Here is a 22,939-nt window from a genome sequence, read left to right on the forward strand (position 1 = left end):
ATGAAAGGTTAAATTATTTATCAATTCTTTCCATAAACTGTGATTTAACCAAAGAATTATAATGTGATGATCAAACAAAAGAATGTGCAGGGCAAAAATGCAGAACAGTTACTCTTTAAATGCCTTTAATGTATTAAAAATACTAATATTATATAACTCCTAGAATGTTTTATTCATTTTATTTAAGAATAAGTATTATTTTTGTTTTTGTTTTTTTTTCTTAGTCTTTATTCTTGACTCGACAATTTGTTGTTTCATTTTTTTGTTACTAAAACAATATCTAATACATTTTATTTTTTATTTATGTTTGATGTTTGTTACGTATACAAAACCTTTTTTCATTAAAACTGTATATAAAAGTTTCTATATCCAAGTGCAGCAAATAAAATAAAAAAGTTCTTCCATGTCTGTTGCATATAATTTTTCGTATTTAGAAAAGGGTAAAAAAAGAGTTTTTCGACAAAATGGCGAATGAGTCGCCACAACTAACTCAAATTTGGGTTAATTGGGTAGGCCCCCAAACAGTTAGTCCAGAGCCTCCAAAGTTAATGGTCCGCCTCTGCTCCTGTCTGAATGTAGATGCAAAATTCTCATTCAGTTTGCCATCTGAGCAGGATCATCGACAGTCGTACCATCGATATCAAGTGGACCAACCAGATTCATCCCCATCCTTTTAGAGTTTATATAAGTAAAGAAATCCTTGCTGTTTTTGTTAGCATCCTTTGCCAAAGATTTCTCGTAATCTGCCTTCGCCTACCTAACCTCCTTTGTGACTTGATTACAGAGTAGCTTATATATATCTTAGACTTCTGTGTCACATGTTAATTTATATGTATCCCATGCATTTTTCTTCTCTGTCACATGTCTCATTAGTTCATTTGACAACCGTTTAGGCCTAAACACTTGGAACAATATTTCTTAATAGGTATGAAACGTTTAGTAGCTTCCACTATTAATTCCATGAATGCTTCCCACTTAGAATTTGCTGTTGGTAACATCATCAGTTGGTCCCACTGTACAGAATTTAAAAACTACCTGATACCACAAGTCACCTTTACAGAAGCAAAAACCCCTTCCTTTACCCCTGATGGTAATTATATCTTTAAGTAAATCCCACATCAGTACACTGTGATCGCTGCCACCTAATGGTTCCTTTATCTGCAAATTCTTAATACACGAATGATCACTGCTGATAACCAGATCAAGAGTATTATCCTCTCTAGTTGCGTCTCGAACATGCTACTACAGAAAACAATCATCCAATAAATCCACAAAAGTCTTACTAGTGTGTGAGTGACGAACCTATAAGTTCCAGTCTATATCTGAGAAGTTAAAATCCCCCATTATACGACATTCTGATTTACTAGCCCACTATATTTCTCTGTACAATTGTTCATTGCACTCATTCGAGTCATTAGGCCTATAACACACTCCTACTCTTATTTTTGCTTTCGCAGTGCTTATGTCACACCAAACTGACTCAACAGTGCACTATTCATCTATAATAACTGGATGCACTTCTTTTGATTTTATGTTTTTCTTAATTAACAGCTCTTCCCTTCCTATCCTGTCTATCCTTTCTGTAAATATTGTACTCCCCAAATTCCAGTTCTGCATTCCATATATCTGTGTGACACCACGTGTCTGCTATCCCAACAATATCCGCCTTTGAGGTCTTGACCAACACTTCAAATTCATCAAATTTATTCACTATACTTCTAGCATTGGTATACATGCAAGTACATATGTACTTATTCTAATTATTAGTTACCCTAACACATCCCATATACCTACCTGTTTCACGATGACTGCCATCATTCCCTGAAATCCCCAACACCCCTCGCTGATGCTTATTCTAATAGAGGTAGTGCACACCACCGCTTATTCTAACAGAAGAAGTAGAATTATCTTCACCTCTGCCTGCAGCTACTTTTAACCTTTTAGTCTGTGAATCCCCCCAAGCTAGCAGTTTTCCGACCCACCTAACGCTGCCTCGACAGCGTCAGCAAATATTCTTGCACCCTTTCTATTTAAGTAGGTGGTAGATGACTTTCATCAACCGGTGAAATACCACCACTTTGCTTATTGGAGGCGTGAAGTGGTGAAACCCATGTTTAGTCTCTAGAACAAAGTTTCCGGCATCCCCATCCCCCCATACTTCTCCTTCAACCCATGCACGGTACTAAGTACTATAGGTTTTGATACCTTTCGTGTTTGGTGTTTTCATAAAAAAAAAAAAAAAAAAAGAAAAAAAAAAGTGTATCCCATCCCTGTAGACGCAGTCTCTCCTGTTAACAAGCACAGACGAGGCTGAAAAAAAATTTTACCCCTTGAGCCTTGCACATTTCCTCCAGGGCCGAATTGGTTGGCAAGGCTCTCATCATGTACTTCCTCCAATCGTGTCTGGGCAGAATTGCAGACAATTTCAAATTTAACCCTAATTCACGAATTTTTTGCAACATTGCCCTGTTTTATTAAGTAAATCAGCAGATCCCCTACTCTTAAAATCATTAATGTCATGTATAACAATATCACCCTTCGTGCCCTTAAAAGATGATATATGCTTTACGCCATCAACTTTTGCCTCTGGCAGACATACCCTGGTGTTTCCATCTATTCTTGTTATACAATATATTACCCATCTCCCCGAAAATAGAGTCACCAACGATAACTAAGTCCTGTGAGACCAGTGCAATCTGCCTTGGAGGTTGCCACTCTGTTGCCTCTGGCATTGAGTTGGGCAGCTGAGAGCTTGGCGGACCCTTCATATTAATTTCTTCTAGGGCATCTACCCTACATCTCAAGCTCTCATACACACCCATCAGAATGCTGAGCTGACACCTAATTTCTAGACACTCTCTGCACCTGGCACACACAAAGACATCCTCCTTGGCTAGATCATGTTCCGTTCCAAAGAGTTTGGCAAACATTTCACAAGTTGCACATTTTTTTAGACTGTCATGCGTTGGAGAATCACCCTTCAGCTCTCCCCCGAGTCACAGCACCCCTGCCACTTTGTGCCCGTTGCTTTTCTGCTATAGTCTGGGGCATGATATTTTAAATTAATAAGATCAATAAATTTAATTAATTGTCAATACTACACTAATAGAATACTAAATGCAGAGATGCAAATTATGCTATATAATTTTACATTAGAGCTACTTCCACAATTAAAAATTTGAATTCCCTACCACTCTATACAAAAACAATGGCTGCAAGATTCGAATGAAACAATAGTTTTACGTATATTAAGTAGTAATCTGCAAAAACTCTTATCTAAATTAAAAATAAAAAACCAGCTTATCTAGAACTATATGGCTACTTATAAAGCTCAATATAAAATAACAATTAGGTAGACAAAATGGCAAACACTTATCGCTTTTTCGAAGCCTGTAATTCACAGCTGTAATTTTTAAAGAGTCCAATTGTAGGGCAGATATCATCCTTTAAGGGCACAAAGGTTGATATTGTTGTACACGTTCGCACTAATGATATTAAGAGAAGGAGACCGGCAGAATTACTTAACAAATAACAAAAGACAATGCTGAAAAAAAGCCGTGAGTTAGGGTTGAATTTGAAAGTGTCTGCAATTCTGCCCAGACACGATAGGAGGGAGCATATGATGAGAGCCCTGTCAATCAATTCGGCCATGGAGAGATTGTGCAAGGGTCAAGGGGTAGAATTTCTCTCGGCCTGGTGTGTGCTTGTTAACAGGAGAGATTGCTAGGACATGGATGGGATACAATTAAATAGAAAGCGTATAAGAATATTTGCTGATGCTATCGAGGCAGTGTTAGGTGGGTCAGAAAACTGCTAGCTTGGGGGGAGATCCACGGACTAATAGATTAACAGTACCGCTGGCAGAGGTGAAAGTGATTCTTGCACTATTGAAATGCAATTCAGCAGAAGCCTGGAAAGCAAGGCAATGGGAATTTCCAGGACTGCAGGGAGTTATAGTGGAAAAAGTAAATACATGGGAAGTGTTAGGGTAATTAACAGTAGAAAGAGGTGCATGTACACCAATGCTAGGAGTATAGTTAATAAATTCGATGAGCTTGAAGTGCTAGTCAAAGGCATATATTGTTGGGATATCAGAGACATGGTGTCATACAGACATACGCAACTAGAGGGAGTAATACACTTTATACTCCCCAAACTGGAATTTGGGGAGTACAATGTATACAGGACAGGAAGGGAGGAGAGATTATGCTTTTTGTTAAGAAACAAATAAAATCTAAGGAAGTGCATCCAATTGATGTGAGTGGACAATGCCATGTTCAGTCTGTTTGGAGTGAAATAAGCACAGGGAAAGGAAAAATGAGAGTAGGTGTGTGTATTATAGGCCTAATGAATCTGATGAGTATAATGAGCAATTGTGCAGAGAAATAGTGGGCCAGTAAATTAATGTTTTTAATGGGGGATTTTAATTTCCCGGATATTGACTGTAATTTGTGGGTGGGTCACTCACACACTAGCAAGGCTTTTGTGGATTTCTTGGATGATTGTTTTCTACAGCAGCATGTTCAGGAGGCAACTAGAGGGAATAATACTCTTGATTTGATTATCAGTAGTGATTCTTCATGTATGAAGAATCTGCAGATAAAGGAACCACTAGGTGGCAGTGATCACAGTATGTTGAAGTGGGATTTACTCAAAGAGGTAACTACCATCAAGGGTAAAGGGAAGGGTTTTTGCTTTCGTAAAGGTGACTACGGTGGTCTGAGACAGTATTTAAATTCTACACTGTGGAACCAACTGATGATGTTACCAACAGGAAATTCAAAATGGGAAGAATTCAAAGAATTAATCTTGGAGGCTACTAGGTTTTCATACCAACAAAAAATATTGTTCGAGATTTAGGCATAAATGGATGTCAGATGAACTAATTAGACATGTGACAGAAGAAAAATGCATGGGATACATATAAATTAACATGTGACACAGAAGCCTATGATATATATAAGCTGGTCTGTAATCAAGTTACAAAGGAGGTTAGGCAGGCAAAAGCAGATTACGAAAAATCTTTGGCAAAGGATGCAAAGAAAAACAGCAAAGAGTTCTTTATTTATGTAAACTCTAGAAGGAAGGGGATGAGTCAGATTGGTCCAATTGATATCGATGGTTCAACCGTTGATGATTCTGCTCAGGTAGCTAACAAACTAAATTAATATTTTGCATCTATATTCACACATGAAGAGTTATTCAGGGAGGGAAATGCCAGAAGCACATTCAACTCTGGCAGTAAGCTAGATAATCTTGTAATAACAGAGAGAAAAGAGGAGGAGAAATTGTTGAAGATAAACATAAGAAAGGCACCTGGGGTGGATGGACTCTATCCAGTTATATTAAAGGAGGCGGAAAAGGAAGTAAGTAAACCATTAGCCATAATTATGAGAGCTTCCCTGGACTCAGGGGAGGTACCCATGGACTGGAGATGTGCAAATGTGACCCCAATCCACAAAGAAGGATCAAAAGGAGACACAGGTAATTACAAACCTGTTAGTTTAACTTCTATTCCAGGGAAATTAATGGAGGCACAGGTTTAACAAACATTGCAGGATCATCTAGACAAGACTTCAGTTATTGCTTGGACACAGCTTGAGTTTGTTAAGGGGAATTCTTGTCTGACAAATTTGATTGGATACTATGATGTATTTGGATGGAAAAAATAACTTTGATATCATATATTTGGATCTTAGAAAGGCCTTTGATACTGTTGCACATTGAAGACTGCTGCACAAATTGGAGCAGTGTGGCATTGGAAGAAAATTGCTGCTATGGATAAAGGGATGGTTGAGTGGGAGAAGACAGAGTGGTAATCAATGGACACTGCCCTTCGTGGACTAATGCTATTAGTGGAGTCCCTCAGGTTTCAGTGTTGGGTCCATTGTTGTTTTCTGTATTTATAAATGATATTAATGATGATATATCAAGCTTAATGTCCAAGTTTGCAGACGATACGAAGGCTAGCAGAGTTGTTAATGACAGTACACTGCTGCAACAGGATCTAGAAAATTTGAGCAGATGGGCTGAGAGATGGCAAATGAAGTCAAATGTCAAGTACTACATATGGGAAGCAGTAATCCCAGAGTAACATATCAACTCGGTGGTACCACACTGACAGTGGTAGAGAATTAAAAGGACCTGGAGGTAATTGTGCAATCAGATATGAAGTTTTCTGAGCAGTGCAGACGGTGTGCAAGAGTAGCTCATGATGTCTTGTCAATGATATACAGGAATTTTTCTAGCAGGGATAAGGAGGTGATATCCCCTTGTATAAGGCAATGGTCAAGACCTGTATACAGTACCTTGAGTACTGTATACAGGTCTAGAGGTCTCATTTTAAGAAGGATGTTTTTTTTTTTGGTAGTTGTTGACGCATCGGCTTCTGTGGCGATAATGCACCTCCCAAGGTTTTTGCAGTACTGTGATCCAAGCCCAAGGCGGGATTCAAACCTGCGACCTTTGGGTTGCCAGGCAGGCACTTTACCCACTCGGCTAGCCCAGTCGGCTAAGAAGGATGTAGAGCTGTTGGAATAAGTACAGAGAAGGGCAACAAGATTGGTGAATGGAACAAAGGGTTGCTCTTACAAAGAATGGCTTATGTTTTGCAAATTACAGTGTCTGGAGATTAGGCACTGGCGAGGTGATCTGATAGAGGTGTATAAAGCTTTGAATGGTTTGAGCATGCCCAATGCCGATGGGATTCTTCCTCTTGCTCAGAATAATCACCTGAGAGGGCATAAATTCAAATTGAGGATATACAGATGTAGGATAGATGTGCGGAAATTTGCTTTAGCCAGAGGGTGGTTGATTGCTGGAACAAACTTCCATCTGTCGTTGTAGAAGTTGATAGCTTAAATAGATTCAAGGCAGAACTTGACAAAGATTTGGAGTGAATGGATGGGTGAAATAAGGGGTTTTTTTTTTTTTTTTTTTGGCTGATGCTATATAATTGCTTTCTTGCATCATGTGCCTTTGCTAATGCTAGTGTTAATGAGACTATTAACAAACTTTATTTCTTTTCCTTTTATTTATATATTATCTTTATTTTAAGAGAAATCAAAATGAAGATAAGTGGAAATTTTTGGTAGAACATTTCGTTCAACACTTGGGCAATGCTTGCAGAACACTGATTACAGGCCTTATGTAGGATTCAGTGGAATCCTGAAATGTAGCCAATCAGCATTACATTCACATTAAGGTGATAACATTTCCTTTAATCCTACACATAGATCTGATAACACGAAATCACCAATTCTGTACCTCAAACCAACAAAGCTAGACAATGGCAAGAGACTTTTCTCTAAATTAGAGGTATTTATATGTACTACATTTCAGTATGTGGGCAGTCAAGTTCCTTTAATACTACACATAGATTTGATAACTTGAAATCACCAATACTGGATCGAACACCAACATAGCTAGACAAAGGCAAGAGACTTTTCTCTAAATTTATATGATATATTTATATATTTACATATTTAGATATATTTATATGTACTACCTTTCAGTATGTGGGCAGTCAAGGTCCATGCAGCTGCGTACCGAAGTGCTACTGTATGTAACCATAAAAATCAGTATTTGACTTTTAAATTCTGACTATGTGGTACCCCGAAACTCCTCTCACCAAGAGCTACTGAATGATGTATATCCCATGATCAGACGTCCAACTGGTAATAATATTTTCTATATAATGCATTCAGATGGCCACTGTTTGCAAATATCGAGCTGCAGTCAAGGTTGCAGATAATGGGAGTAAATGCCAACTCACTAATCCCTGGGCCGAAGAGAATACAACACTAAGCTCACATTACAATAGCGTAAATCATCCACTATAAATACTTTAATTACACTGATTCTGTTACGGAAAGCAAGTACTCCTGCTGAATTAGCTGAATATTATCTAAATGCATTTGCATTTAGATAATATTCAGACCGCTTTGTCCGATAACAGTGTGTGCCATAAATCCAGAGTGTTTGTTTCTCTATATAAAATATTTTTAACTCTCCCTGCCATGAGGTGGTGCATCTACAGTGGAATTACACTTTAGGAAATATGTGTATCACCTATAAATGAGATGGATTCCAGTTCCAGTCATCTGAACGTCATGTGATGAATGCAAGAAGAAGAATGTACATATATATCATACTGACCTGTGCTGCTGAATGTAGAAAGAATCTTTGCTGGGATTGCAGCAAAGTTCAGCTAACTTTGCTGCAATCTCAGCAAAGATTGCAGCAGAGTAAAACTCCTTTCCTCTGTTAAGAGGGCTCAGGGATGTATGCATTACTCGGAAACCTACCAGTGGGAGTCGCAAACCAAAATTAAGGAAGTTACCTAGGCAGATGAAGACTGAAGCTAGCCCAGTAAAATTGCAGGATAAATGCAAGCAGCCAAATCACCAACTATCCTACAATAAATAACAACCTTACTGAATCTCAGGAATGCAGACAGACATCCAGAAAACTGTGGGCAGTCAAGTTGCTGCCTCAGGTTGCCACAAGTTCCCTAAGCCTCCACGATCCTGGGAAATGAACTGATACCGTGACCCAAACTGGTCACGGTATCAGTTTGTCCCAACATACAGTCAGTCCTCGTATAACACGTGTTTACACTACACGAATTATAAATAGAGAACGATATCTTATATAACATGAACCGAATTCGCTTATGCACGATTCGCCTTTGTGTTTACAAGAAATGGCAGTCGAATGCAGAATCACCCCAACCGAACGCAACAGGAAGAGAATGAAGAGAAGATTCTGAAAATGTATTTATGATTTTTATACCAGTGAAGGGGAAACACATTTCACCATAATAATGTAAAAACCAACACAATTCCAGCTATCGGTATTATCACAAATACAATTAGATCAAGTTTACTACCAGTTTATAACAGATTCCACTAGCAGAAACGCAACTGGAAAATGTTTTTATTGTTTTATGGCCTTAGAAATGTGCTTTAGTAAAATGTGAGGTGTTAATAGTGTATCTCTATACACTATTAACACCTCACATTTTAATATGTTATATACATAATACACTATGTTAAGTGTAAAATGAGTAAAATTCTTAAAAGGTGTGAAAAGGAAGCGTCTTGGTGAAGGCACTGCAGATTCAGAGAGAAAAAGAAAAGCAATATCAATAAACAGAGGCGGACTGGATCAAAAATTCTTACCCGGGAAAATTTATAGTGGCCTCATACTATGGTTTATGGACAAAATCACACCAGTCTCCGGCCCACCCGGGTTTCCCCGGTAAGGCTTATGGCCAGTCCGCCTCTGTCAATAGAGAAAAAATATGAAATTGTGAAACGCTTTAAGAGAAATGAAAGACTATGTGATATTGCACGTGCTACAGACCTAAATGAGGAAATGGCGAGAATTACAAAGAATGCAGAGAAAATAAAAACAACTTTTATAGCAGGAATAACTCAAATTTTATTACACTTTAATCAAAGTTTAATTAAAATCCATTACATTAAGACACAAAGAATTGGAGGAGATGGAACAGCTATCATCTGTTTGGATAGAAAATCAAATAAAATCAAGTTTGCTTACGATAGAAGCAAAAGCATTAGCAGTATTTTATTATGTAATATTCGTAATAAAATACTTAAGTATTTTATTACGATAATTTATTGTGTTTGGTAATGTTTTGGTTACAAATGTGTGTTCAATCTTGGGTGGTCGGCACATAACCCTATTTTTCCCATAGGGCCTGTTGTTTATATTGCATGATTTTGCATTGCACGAGGGTTTCTAGGAACACAACTATCGTGCTATACGAGGACTGACTGTACAACCATATATAAATCTAACCTTCAGGCCAATTTGGCTGGGACAGTGGCAAGTGCTGCAGGAGAATATGAAAAACTGGGAACAGATACCCACTAGTGAAATCAGCAACTGATCATCTGCAAGCATCAAATGTTGATTTTTAATGAACACTCAGAGGTATTACTAGAAAAACAAACTCCTACCAAGTATCAAACATTGTAACCATGCCCCAAAGGATCCAAAAAATAAATGCGACAAAAGTGATACAACATTTCTGCAGATTCTCTGACCTGAAAACCAGCTAGCAAAGATGTTAAAGCTGTACATTCTCAATGTGAAAAGGATTGTGCTGCCAGTTAAATCCCTCTCGACAACTAGTTCTGGTGCTGAAGCAGAAACTGACCAAAAGATGCAATCATGGACATGCTGCCCATTACTGTCTATAGATCTAACAGAGAAATAGGAGACATCATCGAAAGCCCTCCTGAGGGAGTTAAATCATGTGTAAATGTGCTTAAGCTCAACCTGTCTATGAAAACCAATGGTGTTCATGTGTTACCCGACAAAGTCAGCCCTGATCAATATGCAGATAAAAATGCCACATCAAATGCCCTTGAACTGCACCCAGGAAGTCACTCATCAGTTCAGCTAACTGTAAACAAGACTGGACAACTATCAGACCCACCACCAACTTGGTGTTGAGTACCAAACCCAGAAATATCCAGACTACAAAGTGCATGACGGCCAATTAAAACATTTTGAATGGGAAGAAAAACACTTTGACGGGCACTGCACTGGTCTCGAATCTTCGGCCTTTCACAATGGTTTTTGCATCACCCAGACTCCCTCCCCCCACAACAGTTTGTTTCGCATTTGGCCCCAGACAGGTCAACCCAACTCGTCACTGATGTACTGTGTGAGAAACTTCATTGGAACTCAGAGATTGAACACTCGAAGTACATCATATGCTTCTTTTCACATCTTCTGTAACAGAAGTCAGCATGAAATTATTGCAATGTGTGCCAAATTTCCCCTCGGTACCATCATTAGGGCATTTTATGAAGCACAAAGCAGAAAAGAAGTAATAACCTTAAATGCCCCTGAGATGTGTCCACAGCAGTCCAGACTGACTCGACAATGTATCTCTATTCCTCACTAAAAACCCAACTGCTCTATATGGGAATGGTGGTAGCAAAAATGGAGCTCCATATTTCGCCATTAACATACAGATGGAAAGGGGGCTCCTAACAGTGATTGAAAATGATAAGATTCGACACTATCCAAAATCTCTGTCATCTCCTTCCTCAAATTTTAAGATCCCTGTCATGGTTTCAACAGAATGGAGATCAGCGATGTATCACAGACAGATCAGACCGCATACATCCCATCCCTCATAATGGTAAAGAGAACAGCTTCATTCCAACTCCTATTTTAAAACATGCGATCCATGAGGAATAAACTTAATGAGAAGCTCTTGGTGTCCAATTCAACAGATGTGGTTTGCTTCACAGAAACCTGGCTTGACCCCAACAAAAACAATTTCTTTGACTTGGCCTGCAAGCTATCAGATGGTGTGCACATCTAGAGAAAACTGCAGGGGGAGGAGGAGTTGCGATTTTTTTCAATGTGCAGGTATTTTCTATCCTCTACTCAGTGTCAAGTCACTCTGACTCTTTCGAAGCAGTTCTAGTAACATTAAAATCTAAAAACAACAACAGCCAGAACAATTCTCTCAACGTTGTTGTAGTGTATATCCCAACAGTGCCAGATGTACAAGTAGTTGAACTCCTCGATTGGCTGCTTAACCATCTCCATTCATCACTGAAACACGTGTGCAGAGATTTCAATCTCCCAAATATTCCAGGGAACCTCAAGGATAGATTGAGTGAGCACTAGTTATGTTAGGTATTAAAATGGTTAGCACACCACCCACAAGGAACAAAAGCACACTGGACCCCATATTCGCATCAGAAAATTGAGTGGCTAAACAAAACCCTATAAGCAACACACAGTCTGATCATAACTCCATCATTCTATCTGTGAAATGCTCATCACTTCTGTCAGAAGGAAAGTCAAAACCAAGACAATTTAGCGCCAAAATACCTCAACCCAGAAAAGTGTGTTTACGCAGCTCAGGCAATCCCATGGAGTGTACTTGAGGATTTTGACCCCAAACTAGGGATTGACTTGATGACAAGATGGATAGTCTCTCTCTCTCTCTCTCTCTCTCTCTCTCTCTCTCTCTCTCTCTCTCTCTCTCTCTCTCTCTCTCTCTCTCTCTCTCTCTCTCTGTCTGCCTGTCTGTCTGTCTGTCTGTCTGTCTGACTGTGCTATGACAAAGAAACTAACCATCATAGAGAATTAAAAGGCCTGGCGGAATCCAAAAAGTCTCTGAAAGTTTCCACATGAAACAGAACACACACAAGAGGTGGAAAAATTCCAGATCACTCTCAGGCAGAACTGCATTCTCCCGAGCTAGGGCACTTTTTATTAAGAGCAAGAGGAAGGCGATTAAATTTCGTCTAGAGGCTACCATAAATAAGGGGAAGTCTTCCCCTTCCGTAGAAGCCAATCAGAGGATGCCATTGACTCCCTTAATCTTAGCAATTGGCTTGACCATATATAATAGACTTTCAGAATAGTGGCACCTTCAGGATTTAAGGTGCTGTTATTTTGATTTTTACATTATCTAGAAAGTTTTATTTTTAATATATTTTATGCAGAAATAATGAGGCTAAATAAGAAATAGAGAGATTAAGAATGCAATTTTATTAACTGCACGTAAAAAACAAACATGTTAATGATCCAATGTTATATTCTGCCATTAATACACTCCTGTGTACCTCATTCTATTTTCTTTATTATAAGAAGTTTATTCTGAAATGTGCTTAAGCTGAACCTGTCTATGAAAACAAATGGTGTTCATGTGCTACCCAACAAAGTCAGCCCTGATCAGTATGCAGATAAAAATGCCACATCAAATGCCTTTGAACTACACCCAGGAAGTCACTCGTCAGTTCAGCTAACTGTAAAACAAGACCGGACAACTATCAGGCCCACCACCAACTTGGTGTTGGGTACCAAACCAAGAAATATCCAGACCAACAAAGTCATGACGGCCAATCAAAACATTTTGAATGGGAAGAAAAACACTTTGACGGGTATGGGAATAAAAACACAGTGGTATCATCACCATCCTTCCCCATACCAGGTGGAAAAAGCATGGGTTCAAATTCTAGCGATGATGCAAGAAGCTTTTATGGGCTTTATTCGCTCCGTGGCTGAGTTAATCGGTCTCAGGCATAAATAGCAAGGTTTTCCCCCAGAAACTGGAGCTTTTTCATAGAGCAAAACAGGCATATCGACCAGAGAACACATACAATTTACATACACAATAACATGAGTATATGAAATGACTTTCTGCGTGACCCTAATGTAATAGTTTGGATTATTATTATTAGCTATATGGTGCAAGGAAGCCTGAGACTTATGCTGCACCAGCCAAAAAAAAATTTCCGAGTTACCCTAAAAGAGAGAGAGAGAGAGAAGTAAAAGGGAATCACCAAGAAAGAGAAGAATGATGATATCAAGTTCAGGACCCTGGGTGTGCCAAGCCCATACTCACCAGATGTGATTTATATCAAGTTTGTCCCTAAGCTTTAATGTTGTTTTTCCTTTCTTCTCTGTACGAGGTTTATTAACTTTAGGAGCCATAGTGAGGGGTTTTTAATTTAAAATAAATGTAAAAGAGCAGTATAATCAGTGATATTAGAACAGAATTCACTTTCAAAATGTCAAAAGTAAACAAATACGGTAATCATATATATATATATTTTTTTTTTTTTTTGGTAGTTGTTGGCGCATCGGATTCTGTGGCCATAATGCACTCCCAAGGTTTTTGCAGTACTTTGATCCAAGCCCGGGGCGGGATTCGAATCCGCGACCTTTGGGTTGCCAGGCAGACACTTTACCCACCCGGCTAGCCCGGTCGGCACAGTAATCATATGACTTGCCTTTTTCTTTTTTCAGCACTGCAAAACATCTGTGCTGTATGTAAGCATCCAATCTCAATGTGCTGTTAGTTCGAATGTTCCATTATTTGGAGTGCTGTTATTTCGACAGTCTACTGTGTAACTAGGTTCTCCACTGGGCAAAAATTCACTACACAAATGGAATTCCCACTCAGATTTCAACAGACCCCTTAAATTCAGTTCACCTCACTCAAATATCAGCTGATTGAAGCAATAAATAGCTTAGCACCTACGGCCGTATCTGGTGCTGATGGGATTCATCAGTTAATGCTGAAATGCCTAAGTATATTTGTTGTTGATCCTATTCTGTCACTATTTAAAAGCTCCTTCATCAAATTTTTTTCCCTCCTATGTGGCATGTCTATCTAGTAAGACCGCTGCTGAAAATACACTCTGCTTCACAGCCAGTCACTTCCACCCAATTTCTTCTTCATCAAGCCTATTAAAAATCTTAGAGAAATCTCTTGAGAGAACGGTCCACCCAGATAATGTCACAACAGCTACCACAGATCCACTATGCTACTTGGTCAAGATCCACCACCAACACAAATCTAGTCACGATCACTACCAAGATCCTCAAGGCATTTGAGCAGTTCGGAAATCACCATTACATATATTGTCGTCCAGGCTGCATTTGATGCCATATCCATTCACATGTTGGCAAGGCTAATATGTAAATATTAGCTCATTGTCAGGGACGTGCTGTGGTTTGTTCAGGCAATGCTTGAGAACAGGACTATTATTGTTCGCAATTAAAATCTGTATAACACCAGGACTATTACAGCCAGAGTCCCACAAGGCGGGGTCCTATCTGGTATCTTGTTCTCGGCTGTTCTTATGCCATTCATGATGGGTCAAATTGATATTATCACCTTTGCTGATAACATAAAACTGCTTACTCACATCAACCCTGGAGACACTGCTGACTATATCAACACCTTAATCCTACAGAAAATCCAGAACCTCTAGGCCTTCCTTTCCAGTTTTAACTGTTACTACACACTTCACAGTAAAAGCCTGTTTCAAACATATAAAAAAAAAAAAAAAAAAAACACCACAGAGTACAAAGATGAACACTAAATATATAGAGCTTATCTGAGTTTCTGCTGAGAACTAACAGGAAGGCTTGATATTCCTATAAGACAACATCGTGATGTGATGCAACAAAATAAGTACTGCTTACCCACAGAAAAATTCTGTGCATATGTCTGAGGGCACTCTCAATACATTAATCAGCTTCTTTTGATAGCAGACATTTGTACAAAAATTTGGCAAACACCAACATCAGGCATGAAGTAAAATATTTACAGCTAACCACTGATGCACCATAATGACAGGTATGATATGTAGTATTAATTAATAGTGACAAATGACACAAGAAAGCAAGCATATACAGCATTAGCCAAAAAAAACCCACTAAAATTTCCCATATCGCCTTTCATCCACTCTAATAGTTTGTCTAGTTCTTCCGAGAATTCCTTCAAACTACCCACCTCTATAACACCAGGTTGAAGTTTGTTCTAGCAATCAACTACCCTCTGGCTGAAGGAAATTTTTTCATATCTATCCTTCAACCATCCCTCAACTTGAATTTGTGTGGGTAGGGAGCAAGAAGAAGGATACCATCAACATTGAGCTGACTCATTCATTCAAAGCCTAAATAATCTCAATCAAATCTCCTTGCAGACGAATTTTTCTAGATCTTGTTGGTGGTTAATGGCATAGTAATCTACTGCCATTAACCACCCTGCCTACTTTTGTATCATCTGCAAACTTAAACATTAAGCCTGAGGTGCCTTCATCAATATTATTAATAAATAAAGAAAACAATGGGTCCAGCAATGAAACCTGAAAAATCCAATAACATTACTCCAAGAAGAGCAGTGCCCACTGACAACCACTCTGTCTTCTCCCACTCCCATCTATCCATAGCAGCAACTTGTCCTATGGATAAAGGGACAGCTGAGTGGGAGGGGAGAGAGAGATTGTCAATGGGAACCGATGTTCTTGGAATGTTATAAACTTCCTCTCAATCCTGAAATATTAAGCACAACCAATATAAACAACTTTAAATAATGAATATCCAATGAATGAAATGTAAGGCAGCACAACCAATACACACAAATACACAGATTGTACAGTGGACTCTCGATTTTCCAGGATAGATGGTAAAAAAAAATTCCCAGATAATCAATTTCTCAAAAATATAGTAAATCCCTGACATATGCAAGAGTACGTTACAGGACTTCTTACGTAAGTCGAGAATATATACTCGGGAATGGCTAATATAATATTGCTACTATATCCCTGATATGCCAAAATTACAAAAACCACATAATATCCTCAGAAGAATGAAGAAAAATAGTTATATATTTTTAATTAGTTCAATTAAATAATCTGGGGACAGCTGTGAAGTAGCCAGAGTGGCACATAAGAAAAGAAAACATAAAAGGAAGAAAAAAACGCATGTTATTGTACTGTAAAAACTGATATGTGTTTTGTAGCCTTGGTTATTATAGTTGACTTCATTGGTGCCGATCCCTTCACTGCTTCTCGTATTCTGTCTAACGTAACATAAGTCCATAGCTACAAAAGTCTTGGACTTCCTGTATCGAAAAATGTTCAGCAACCTAGGTAAAAAGTATGGCGATAGATAAAAAAATGAAAAAAACTTACCACGCACTACTCGCGTGCCCACTGCGATGCTTCCCTTTATTTTTTATGATCTCCATTTTAAATTGTATAGTTAAGCTTCCCTTTATTTTTTACAATGTTGCATATGGTTTGGTCACCAACATTATAATAGTTCAATAGAGGTTTAACGGATACACAGTTTTCAAACTTTTGAATAATTTCAAATTTTTGTTTTAAAAATTTGGAAGCAAAATTCTTGCATTTGCCTATGATTTTCGCAATTTCTAAACAAAAAAAAAAATAAATAAAATAGTGATATCCCCGACATTAATAACGAAACAAAATGTGTCCTTCTGCTGTGTGATGAAACACAACAATCGACGTGACACACTAAAAGAAACTAAACATTTGCATTACCACGCAACTTACTAAACAAAGTAAACAAAAGATAATAGGTACACTAATCTCCCAGTGACGACTTATAAAGGTACTTCTTGTCACTTATTTGCAACTTGCAAAACATCTGTTTATACCTATTCTAGTTATTACTTGAATTTTATGATTTTTGTTTGATTTTTTTTTTTTTTTTTTTTTAATTTGGAGTCTTGAAGTGTCCCGGTAAATCGAGAGTCTGCTGTATTTGTTAATAACTCTAAACTTTAAATAAATTCCCGAAATATAAATTCCAACTGATCAAAATGCGAGACAAATTGCAGAATTCAGTTTCACACCAACTAACATCCTTTCCCTGCCAATCATAAGTGTGCTAAACTGGAAATTACTTCTGGAAAAAAAATAAATAATAAATAAATAAAATAAAATATGGCAAAATACTGTTAAAAAAATACAATCTATATATTAATAAGGAAGCTATTTTCTTGAGGCAGCCATTGTTGATGATAGGCCTAACCAATTGGCCTGAAAGTGGTCTCAAATTGAAGATATTTCTTCCTAAGCGTGCAGAAAAATGGGAAAATATAAAAATTCTGAATAGTTTTATTTTATTTTACGGAACGGGCCAAAAACTATAAAATAAGATAATTTTGCAATAATTAATAATTCTCTCTTAAAGATCGGATTGTAAATATAATGGAAATATTAAAAAAATTGCATTAGTGGTGAACAGAAAAAAAAAAAAAAAAAAAAAAAAAAGAAAAGAAAAAGAAAGGTCCTATATTATAAGCAGACAACATTTCATTAGCTACATAGCAGTGATAGTTGTGCTCACTACGGCGAGTGAGTAACACACTTACCTGGCTCTCAAGGCAGCTTTTCCAGGGAGAGGCTTTCCCATTGCACTACGGGTTAGCTGACTCCTGCCGCTTTACCTAAATGGGATAGATGGAGCGTGGAGTTTTTGTTAGCAGGGGGGTTGCATTCATGCTCCCACCTTTTTTAATAATCAAAAAATAAGCTTTTGTTAGGAGGTGGCATGCAAGGGGAGAAGATAGAAAACGGACAAAAGTGTAAAGACCCTCAAGGTCTATTGGCACCAGGGGTCTTCCCAACTCGGCATTTATGTCATTGTAATCTTTTACAGACTTTGTAAAAGCCAAACAGTTATCTATATATTAATACAGAAATATTTTTCTTGAGATGGCCAATGTGAATGATAGACCTAACCGATCGGGTTGAAAGTGGTCTAATGTTGAAGATTTTTCTCCCTAGGTGTGCATTCAATGTATATTGGTTACTTGCTCATGACAAAACATGGACTACATTTCTTTAAGACAGCTAGAGAAAAAAACTCTGCTACCAATTGCGAAATTTTTTCAACGGGTACAGCTATTAATTTTTTAAAGCACAAGCTCTAAGCCAGCAGGCTTGTGCATTAAATAAAACAAAATACAATAACATATAGTGCATATAAGCCTGGACACAAGTTTTGTGAAATCAAAATAATCAGAGATATCACACTTGTCTCTTGTGTACTGCCCAAGGAACCAATATGACTATAAAAACCACTACTTCAACTCTGTAGTGATAAACTCACTAAATCCTGTAGCGATTTTGATCTCCCTTTTATCTCTAACAAACCAGACAGAATCAGATATACCACTGAAAAAAGTCCAAGTATAACACTAAGGATGCTGCACAAAAAATTATTCGCCTGTGATATTCAGGGCATATAACAGATTGACCGTATCTTATATGGCTGTTTGCTTAAAGCACTGAAATCAAGAGTATAAGGTTAACTCATTTTCTCTATTTATTGGTATGCCAGCCATGACTGAAGAAAAAATGGGTTTCCACCACAAAATTTGCTTTCAGCCAGCAGCTAGTTGATTCTTGGAACAAATTTACTTCTGGTGCTGTGGAAGTGAACAGAACAAGTTTAGGGGAGAAGCAGATAAATTTTTAGAGGGGTCAGACAAGTTATGTGGGAAGTACAGTTTTTTTTTTTTTTTTTTGGCTGATGCTGTATAAGCTTACTTTCATTTTAGTAATAGCATCATTTGCCATTACTATTACTAAAAGATGGGCATATAACAAAATTTTATTGAGTGGCAAAAAGGAGTGATAGCATATGCGACTCTAAATGCTATCACATCAAAGATGTACTCAATTAGTTGGTATTTTGGGAATGGGTGCAGAGAAGGGCAATTAGATTGGTGAAGGGAACAAAAGGGTGCTCTTACCAATAAAGACTTCAGTTCTACAAAGTGCAGCATCTGGAGACTAGGCACCTGATTCAGATGTTTAAGGCCTTAAATGGATTGAGTAAGCTTAATGTTTATGGCATTATTCCTCTTGCTGAGACTACATACATGAGGGGGCATAAATTCAAATTGTGGAATGATAGTTGCAGGATAGATGTGCAAAAGTTTGCCTTCAGCCAGTGAGTGGGTTAATTGTTGGAACAAACTTCAATGTTGGTTGTGGAAGTGGGCAGTTTGAATAAATTCAAGAACTAGACAAATTCTTTGATGAGATGTATGGGTGATGTGGGTAGGATTTTTTTGGCTGATGCTCTATAAGCTTGCTTTCTTGCATCAGTTGCTGCTACTAATACTGACACTACTACTACTACTACTTCATAAAGAAGTAGTAAGAGTTTTTAAGGACTGGCGTGAATCGAAATCAACCACAAATCAGTAGTAGTGGTAGTCAAAAATCTAAGTGATTGTGACTGCTGACAAATATTCTCTAGTAAATGAAAAACAATTTCATATAAGACAAGAACTGCTGCAAACAGTTAAAGAAGGATCTCATCAGCTGCTTTCTGAAAGGCCCTGTTTTTAATTTTCATAAACGACATTGATGAAGGAATAGAGGGTGTGATGTCTAAATTTGCAGATGATGTTAAAGTTGGTAGAGTAGTTAATGATCACTATCAAGCTGAGCTTCTTCGGAGAGACCTAGACAGACTTCAGGAATGGTCAGAAAAATGGCAGCTATGCTTTAATCCAACAAAGTGTAAGGTATTACAACTGGGAAACAGTAATCCCAAAATAACTTATTCACTTGGTGGAGTTCAACTAACACCAGTACTGGAGGAAAGGGACTTGGGTGTTACGATATGGTCAGACATGAAATTCTCTGAGCATTGTAAACAGGCTGCAAGGAAGGCCCATGGTGTCCTATCGATGATCTATCGAACTTTTTCAAGTAGAGATAGGGACGTGATAATCCCATTATATAAGGCTTTTGTTAGACCACACTTGGAATACTGTGTTCAAGTATGGAAACTGCACCTAAAGAAAGACATTGAGCTTCTTGAAAGGGTGCAAAGACGGGTAACTCGCCTGGTGAGATCAGCAAAAGGGCGTCCTTATGAAGAAAGACTTCGAATATGTGGGTTGCAGAGTTTGGAAACTAGACATCTTAGAGAAGATTTGATTGAGGTGTTTAAGGCTCTGAGAGGCATCAGTGAAATGAATGAGGGCGAAATTTTCAAGATTATAAATAATGCTAGAACTAGGGGACATAAATTCAAGTTACAGGGGGAAATGTTTAGATTGGACTGCAGGAAGTTTTGTTTTAGCCAGCGAGTTATAAATTACTGGAATAAGTTGCCTTCATGGGTGGTAGAGGCCGACAGTTTGGGGAAATTCAAAGGTCATCTGGATAGTACCTTCGGGTAAGGGAAGCGCATAGGATGATAGGTTTAATTTCCTTTTTTTTTATTAATTATTATTATTTATTTATTTTTTGTTTTTATCATTGTTTTGTTCGGATTTTTTTTTTTTTTTTGGCTGGTGCAGCATAAGCCATAGGCTTTCTTGCACCATGCGGCCATTACTAATACTAATAGAGAATTGCATACATAGATATGCTCAGCTAATATGGGCTACAAGACATTAAAACTGGACTCGATAACTAGAAAGCTGCAATATGGTCTGACAAATCCAAATTTTGCTTATACTCTAATGATGCTAGATGCTGAATTCACTGGAGAAGCAATGAGGCATTTGTCCAGACTGTGCAAGGTATCGTACAATCTAGTGGCGGTCAGCAATGCTTTGGATATGTCTTAACTATTATGAAGTGGGTTACCTATTTGAAATTGCAACAAGGATGAATCTTGTAGTGTCCAGGATGAAACCTGGCTATACAAATATTATGAATAATCAGGTTGTGCCTTCTGCTGAACATTTGAGACACTAATGATTTTGATACACCTATATTCCAGGATGATAACTGTCCCAGGATAACAGAGATTTTCAGTTTTCCATTTACCAGAAAATCTATACTATTGCAGTACTACTGTTTAAAGCCTAAAAATCATATTTTGTCACTGCTAAAACTTTGGAACATTTTAAATGACAGCAGCAATTGCTAAATGAAATTTCAATTTCATTTAGCAATTGCTGCTGTATTAAAACCACTCTTATACCATGTGAAAATTAATAATATAGTTCATTAAGCTGTTTGCCTACATTACTATACATTAGGGTGACATTTTGGGTATCTTACCAATACCATCATCATACCATCATCATCAAGCTGTTGATGATGATGCTATGATCATCATCAGCAATATGATGGTATGATCATCATCAACAGTATGATGATATGAGCATCATCATTAAGGTGAAAATAGAAATGGTTACAAATTTGAATGATTTAGAATATTACAATTACCAATTTACAATTGCAATTACCAATATTACAATTAGCTAATTATGGTTTTAAAATAGTAAGTTTTGAATTGTTGTTACAATGCTAGAGCAAAGATCACTCAAGGCTGCCACTACACAAGTACCCCGGATTCAGGATAAAAACTCGGTATCAGAAGCATGGTCTGATGATAAGTATCGGTAAGATCCTGAACCAGCCAGCACATCAACCCTGATATCAATAGTATGGAAGCAAAGTTCACTCCAGGCTTCTAAGAACCCTGGATCCAGGATAAAAACTTGGCACTATCCTATCGGCTGTTAGAGTTAATTCCTCTCCTATATATTAACTGTTAGTAGCCTCTTGCCTGTAGGCACATCAGATTTCTGGAACATCAGCAGGGTCTGTCAGCAGGCAAGAACTTAATCTCATTGTAATTTACCTTAGATTTCCTGTTTTATATTGTAACAGCAATTCAAAATTTAATACTTTGGAACCATAAATGGCAAATTGTAATTGTAATATTGGTAACTGTAAATTGCTAACTGGAATTGTATTATTGGTAATTGTAATATTCTAAATCAGATTTGTAAACTTTTCAATTTTTTGTTCACCCAACAGCTTGGTATGATATGGGTATGAAGTAAGATACCTGAAATGTCACAGTAATGTATAATAATGTAGGTGAACAGACTAGTAAACCACATTATTAATTTTAACGTGGTATAAGAGTGGTTTTAATATAATAATAACCTTAATGGAAAACAACCACAGTGTCCTTCCCTAACTATGTATTGAAATTTCAATTTCTCTCTTAAAAAAAAAAGGTATAGTCACAAATATATATATATATATATATTTTTTTTTTTTTTTTTTGCTTTGAATTAGTGACCAAAAAACATTTATATTTTCTGTTCTGAATATAGTCTGCATGCTGAATTAGTTTTCATATCGACAATAATTTTTTTTCTACCTGTGAAATTAACTTTATTGGAGTTTTTTTATCACTAGCAGTTTTTGCTAATCAAAAAGTTTTCCATTTTCAGCATATGAACTTTAGATTGCAACTACAAAATTAACTTTTCACATAAAACAAATTTACCGCATTGCATTAATTTCCACAAATTAGCCATCTATATCCAGGGCAAACACTTCTTATTTTTAAGTGCAATTAACAAATTTACCAACTTAGTATCATTAACTAGGCAAAGTAGCTTTTCACTTAGAGTACTGACAACACATTAGTCAATATCTCTCTCTTCGCTGTTCTAACACTACTAAACATGTGTTTCTGGATGACTAAACTACTACAAGTAAAACTAAATTCTAACCTATATTCTTAACAATAAAATTAAAACTTTTTACATAAAGGTAAATATACCACATATGCCTAGATTAGCAAATAATGTTGCAATAATATATATATATGT

General features: G+C 37.3%; 1 protein-coding gene and 1 pseudogene across 1 annotated transcript in view; one reads left to right on the forward strand and one right to left on the reverse strand.

The window, feature by feature from the left end:
• LOC150089109 (spliceosome-associated protein CWC27 homolog) overlaps positions 1-22,939 on the reverse strand; it is a 334,415-nt gene that overhangs the window by 126,737 nt on the left and 184,739 nt on the right. The window lies entirely within an intron of this gene.
• On the forward strand, positions 17,694-17,841 carry LOC150089110 (U1 spliceosomal RNA; annotated as a pseudogene).

Source organism: Mastigoproctus giganteus, chromosome 2 (assembly GCF_048544385.1).
Source record: "Mastigoproctus giganteus isolate SK-2022 chromosome 2, ASM4854438v1, whole genome shotgun sequence".
NCBI lineage: Eukaryota > Metazoa > Arthropoda > Arachnida > Uropygi > Thelyphonidae > Mastigoproctus > Mastigoproctus giganteus.